Source organism: Mchenga conophoros, linkage group LG2, assembly GCF_057382185.1.
Source record: "Mchenga conophoros isolate Kocher_MC1m ecotype Shallow Benthic linkage group LG2, M_conophoros_male_GT1.1, whole genome shotgun sequence".
Taxonomy (NCBI): Eukaryota; Metazoa; Chordata; class Actinopteri; order Cichliformes; family Cichlidae; genus Mchenga; species Mchenga conophoros.
In genome coordinates, this window is record NC_140527.1 from 9,048,282 (window position 1) to 9,054,880 (window position 6,599).

General features: G+C 39.6%; 1 long non-coding RNA gene across 1 annotated transcript; it reads right to left on the reverse strand.

Moving 5' to 3' along the window:
* Window positions 1-1,467: 1,467 nt before the first annotated feature.
* On the reverse strand, window positions 1,468-3,542 carry LOC146581661 (uncharacterized). The gene is made up of 3 exons (XR_014893708.1): window positions 3,422-3,542; window positions 3,214-3,328; window positions 1,468-1,660 (listed from the first exon to the last, which is right to left on the reverse strand). It is a non-coding gene; the product is annotated as an uncharacterized LOC146581661 (long non-coding RNA).
* Between the last annotated feature and the right edge of the window lie 3,057 nt (window positions 3,543-6,599).

Below are 6,599 nucleotides of genomic sequence, written 5' to 3' on the forward strand. Positions count from 1 at the left end.
AATAACTGTGAAAAATCCCAGACTAAATTCCCTTTTCACTTTTCCCAGACTGCCTTTTTTGTTGATTTATTTGGGCTTTTGTCCCAGCTTCATTTGTCTTTAATGACTCTGAAAGACTCACTTTAAACAGACTTAAAAACACTTCCTTGCCAATTCGATACTAAATCTATGAGCAACCCAAAACTTCTAGAAGTTAGAAGAAATTACTTTAGAGAATGAGACGCTCTAAGGCTTTTATAGTCTTACCCACAGCATGTGTTTTTCTAAGTACTGATACTGGCATGCAGCTTGCCACACAGTGTATTCCTGCTAGTCTTGAACATGTGGCTCTACCCAGCTGCCCAGCAGAATATAATCAAACCTGGCATTAGTTCTGGCTCTGCTTAAACTGAACCTCCATGGTGAGCAGAGAGTTTTTGAAGCGAGGCCATTTCTCATTCCAATTCTTCTGGGATTTCACTCTTTAACCTTCGTAACTGCCGTGTGTCTCGAAGTAACCTCCAGTCTATCGATGCCCCTGGAGGCAGACAGGAGGAAAAACTAAATGGCGTACACACTTGCAGTGCAGCGTTCCTGTGTGCTCCTCAAGTCCACATGCTGCAGCTTTCTCTGCCGTCAGCCTCCTGAGATTTGAATAAACTTTTTCTTTAGTACGAATGGGCTCATTAACTCTGCTCACCACAATGCAGTGAGACTGAGTGTGCTGTACCTGTGCAGAACACAGTGACAATGTAGTATATTACAATAATATGTAATCACAGTTTTAAAACAATCACTTTTGTTAAGCCAGTGAAAACAGCATGTGTACACTGCAGGTTATTAGTGGCTTAAACCTTCCTGTTTTGCAGCCAGTCATGGGAGCTGCTCTGATCCCATCTACATTAGCCTCAGTCTCACTCACAGCGTGTCAAATGCTGTTTTTTTTGTTAAGAGCCTTTTAGTGGTAACCTTATCTAGTACAGCATGCTGTAAGAGAGTATCGAGAGAGGCACTGATTCATAGGACTCGATTAAGAGGTTAAAAACCATATTCTTAAAAAAGTCCTTTATGTAGAAATTAAACAACTTATTCTAGACTGGGGTGTCCAACTCCAAGCCGGTGTCCTGGATGTTTTAGATGTGTCCTTGATCCAACACAGCTGATTTAAATGGCTAAATTACCTCCTCAACATGTCTTGAAGTTTCTGGTCTGGAAATGAACTAATCATTTGATTCAGGTGTGTTGACCCAAAACCTGCAGGACACCAGCCTTTGAGGCCGGGAGATGGACATCCCTGTTCTGTTTAAAAAGCCAAAAATAACCCCCAAAGTCTCATTTTTTCAAGGTCAAAGGCTATAGAAAAAATTTAAATAAATAAAAGTGTTTAATATTTCTATACAGAGAACCTGTAGAAATAAATCCCATCTCGAAAGAACAAAGGGTAACAGATCCGCCCACCAACAATTATAACAAAAACATAGTCTGAGATTTAATACTTGACACTTTTTATAGCAGAACATTAAACTTTTTGTGTTGTGTATGGTGAGAACTGGCGCAGATGGTAAACATGGGTAGTGGGCACTTGTGCGGGATCCTGGCCAATACTGCACAAACATCCGGAGGCAAAACAGCTGGGAATTTTTCCATCTGCAGATATGGTCCAAGTTGATGAGCAAACTGCCTTCAGATGTATAAAGAACACAGGATCAGTCATGTTGATTTCATTTTCATTTGTCTTAAATTCATAATTTGGGCTTTTATCCATACTGTTGTCCTGCAGAACACATCGATTTACAATAAGCACATGTCATGGGTCTAATCATCCAAGAGCTGATTGATATTTATAGCTGAAAGATGCAACCCCCCTCTGTAATAAAGGAGGCCCTTATGTACCAAACATACACTTCTGATGTGGGCACGAGTTATTGTTGTGGAGTGTTAACTTTTGTTTAGCTTCAAATTAAAAAGACAAAATGTGGTTTGTCCTTAAGTGCCCGGCTTAAAAAGGTAGCAGAGCTGCTATATTGCAGGGTAATGGGAAATTAGCAGTGGTAGTGGATTAGCATAGGAGCTCATATGCATTGATTGAAAACCCCTTTCTGCAGACAAACAGACACAATCGTGGTAGCATTTAAAGAACAAAAACTGGCCTTTTAAGTATAATAGAAAGTCCAGTTGTCACAGACAGCATGGAGAGGCAATTCTGTCAGATCTGCTGCATAGGTAAAAAGAAACAAAAACCAGAAAACCCCGAGACCCCTAACCCTCTCTGCCCATGCCTAAATCCAAATATAAAGTAGACATCTGGTGCCTACATGTTGCATGGCTCGGACTGGACTAGCATAATATACAGGCTGCATACCCAAATACAGATTTAGGCAAAAGTAAATACATAAAAAAGGAAAACTAATAACCTTTTCTGATGTGAAAGCCAGTAATCCAAAAGGCAGCTAATAAACCTCCAAACAGGAAATCAAAATTGTGGTAAATAGATCTACAGAGCACACACAAGAAAATCCAGAATGATGTATTTAAAAAAAAAAAAAAAAAGGCTAACTGATGCTTTTAATAAACAAAGTAATCAGCAAGATGAGAAACACCAGCGTAACGGGACCAGCTGAAACTAATTAAAACAGAAAATAAAACTAATGGCAAAGCACAAGAGACAAGACTAACAGGACTAAACAAAAGGAGACTCAACTAAAATGGGACGTGCGCAACAGAGATGAAGACTCGACAAGATGCAAGAACACACAAAATCTGTAATCTCTCTCACACACACCTGTTTAATATAAACTGACTCCAATCAAGCTTCAGAAGTTTGTGGAAGAATACTGATCGCTCACTTTGCTTCCTGTAATCATTGCTACTCTGTGGCACTCCTGTTTATTTAGAACCTTTTGGCTGAATATCAAATGACTCACATCACGTTTACTAAATCGGGAGAGGCTCTGACAAAATTGCAGCTCATATAAACACAGATATTCTGCTCCGTAATAGTCATGGCAAATTTAAAAATAATTAAAAAAACGCCAACAAATGACATAATGAAGTCAACAGCAAGCTTAGTTCACAGAAAAAAGAGAAGGGATGAAGATTTGCATTATTATACGCATTATGGTTACATGACAATTATTTTATCTACATAAAATGCATTGAAGTGGGCAATTTATCATAATGAGTTAAAGGTTTAACCCTAAAAAAGACAGATGATAATAAAAACAAAACAAACACCTTTGTTGCCCTTAGAGTTTTGGGTACATTTTCTTGGGAGTCGACAGACTTCTTATTTCCCATCAAAGAACACAACCACCACCTTTCAGCTCCATAATCCCCTCCAAGGCTGCTTCTTCAGGTTGTTCACATGAAGTCAAAGACATCAATACAAAGAATCAGGCTCTGCTTTATTGACTGTGTAATCTTAACATCTTTATCGACCTACCTCTCAGTGACTTCAACTGATTGGCTCTTACACACTTCTGCGTTAAACCAATTAAAGCACACCGCCTCCATGAACTTGAAAGTTTTTAGCTCAGGAGCAGTTTTGACAGCACTACTTTCTGTCCACACTCCATACCAGTGGTGGCGGTAATGCACCATGCAGTTGTTTGCCAACCGCCAATAATACGTAGAAGAAGAAGAAGGCAGCACTACTTCTTTAATCTTTTTTACAAGTAGATAACTAAATTAAGCTTTTTTCCCCCCCACATACAAGAATTCTGTTAATGTCTCATAATTTATTTACTGCTGTGAATTCAGTTGGAGCAAGGTAAATCCAAGGAAACTGCACGGACTTCATCCAAACAAGAGCTCAGGAAGTCTGAGTCAACTTGTTGGCCTTAATGCCAAATCTAATTCTGAAACAAAGCTTGAGTTCAGCACCTTTATTCCCAAAATCCAGCTTAAAATGTTGTCACACAGGATTCATTTACTTCAATGCTCTGCTGCCTTTGGAGAGCTTTAGCCAGAGTATAAATGCATTATGCTTTGTACCTTAAACGTGACTGAATCTTTGTTCCTTCTCCTAACATGTCATTTGTCTTAAAACTGTATACACTCTTCTCCTTTGAGTAATTCAGGCAGCAGGAGGGGGCTGGCTGTATGAAGTGTCTAAAGAGTGATTGCTCTCAGCATGCCAAATGGCAAAATTTCACAAAAAAAAATAAATAAATCACCTAATCCTTGTGGATTCATGCATCTAGCTGCTTCTGCAGGTCGATTATTCTCCCTGCTATGGCCTTTTTGGCATGTCGAGTCAAGATTTTGATGAAATGCTTTCCTTGGAAAGCAGCTGAAGTAATTTTCTCCACACTACAATTTGAGAGAGACAGAGATGCACAAACAATCTGAAGTGGAGAGGAAAAACAAAGAAATCTCGCTCTTGCTGTGATTTTGAGCTGGGAAATGTTCCCCCTGCTTAAACGAGTGGAGCATGAGTCTGCTACAGCCAAACGCTGCATCAGTGTCACATGAGGCTCCATTAAGTGGCAGTTTAATCACACAGGTGCAGAGTGAAGTCAAGCAGCTGCCTGTTGGGATCTCCAGAAAAAAACAAAAATGTCAGGGCGCCTCAGAGAGCTGAGAGTGTGGTCCTGTGGCGTGTGGTAATATGCAGCGCAAGGAACTCCAAACTCTCATTACACATATTAGACATAAACAGTGCTTTGGTTTCATTATGCACTGTCCACTTTGGATGGCTTTACCTGAGTATTTAGTATTTTGACCTTCACAACCTCAGTCCCTTGCAAGGTCATCTCTTCTCTCCCGTCCTTAGCGCCACCCCTCCAGACTCTCTACTCTCACCACAGATCTTAAAGTCATCTGCAAACAGTATAATCTATGGACCTCATCTGTCATCCTGTCCATAACCACTATAAACATGGAGGACCCCGAAGCTGATCTCTGATGTTATCCCACCCCCAGATGTGAACCTTTTTCCATATAGTGTCTGTTAGTGACATGTGCTCGAGATCTAATCCAAATAAATCAATATAGTCACAAACATCAGAGATGCACTATAAAATGAAGAAACCGGTTCATCCAGTTAACGTCAGGAGTAAATTGTTTCCACCACATCTCTAGTTTGCTGTATTATCAATCATTTCTCTTTGACAATACTGAAACATCTCTATGAAACTAAGTCACTCAGTCTGAACTTTCTGTCTTTCCTTTCAGTACTATTAGAAACATCAATAATGCTCTCACCAGACAAACATCATGACTGTTTTTCTGTCCTGCTGGCTGCAAGCAATTTGTAAATGTATTTCTTTCTTCTATAAGCTACTGCATAGTGATATTATCCTAAACAGAGCACTAAAGCCTTTATGGATAACGGTTTGCCTTATGTAAGATTTGCAGATTCTTGTATTCACAGGTTTGACTCGTGTTTTGCGATCAGGAATTTCTCTCAACTCCACTTATATCAGATGCACGTATGGCAATGTTAAAGAATTTGATGCAACTGGACTTGCAAGCAAATATTTAGGGTAAATTTCATGAGATTACTCTGGAAATTGGGACACAGATGTGAAAAAGTTTGACAGAACAATATAAAAGTAAAACCCAGAGAGAGCCCAGATGCCGCTGGACACAGAAGCAGATGCTGTTTCACAGATTTATTCTCACATGGAGGCATGTTTTATTTTTTTCAACACAACAAAGCTCTGGAGACTAACTTTAAACCGTCACTGTGGTGTGTCAGAGATGCATGGCTGAAGAGTCTGATTGCAGAGCTTTGACAGGCAGGGCCCAGGTGCAGTCTATGAGACTAATGATCACAGGTGAAAGGCAAGGTAAGTTTATTTATATAGCACAATTCAACAGCAAGGTGATTCAAAGTGCTTTACAGAGACATTAAAAAACAGAAACAATTAAAAAGCAATATTTAAAATGAAAAAGAGAAAAAAAGGAGAACAGTAGATAAAATCAGTAGTTAAAATGTAAGTTTTGAAATGTAAGCTTAAAAGTGTGGATTTGGTGTTTTATTCAAATGCAGCTGAGAACAGGCGAGTCTTCAACCTGGATTCAAAGAAACTGAGTGTTTCAGCTGATCTGAGGTTTTCTGGGAGTTTGTTCAAGATATATGGAGTATAAAAGCTGAATGCAACTTTTCCGTGTCTGGTTCTGACTCTGGGAACTGATAAAAGACCGGATCCAGATGACCTGAGGGATCTGGAAGGTTCATACTGGGTCAGGAGGTCACTGATGTATTTTGGTCCTAAACCATTCAGAGCTTTATAGACCAGCATCAGAACTTTAAAGTCTATCCTCTGACGGACAGGCAGCCAGTGTAAAGACCTCAGAGCTGGGCTGATGTGGTCCACTTTTTTTGGTCTCAGTGAGGACTCGAGCAGCAGAGTTCTGAATGAGCTGTAGTTGTCTGACTGATTTTTTTAGGTAGACCTGTAAAGATGCTGTTACAGCAATCAAGCCTACTAAAGATGAATGCATGGACTAGTTTTTCCAGGTCCTGCTGAGACATCAGATCTTTTATCCTTGAAATATTCTTGAGGTGATAGTAAGCTGATTTTGTTATTGTCTTAATGTGTTTTTCTAAGTTTAGGTCTGCGTCCATCACTACACCCAAATTTCTCGCCTGGTTTGTGGTTTTTAGATGTATA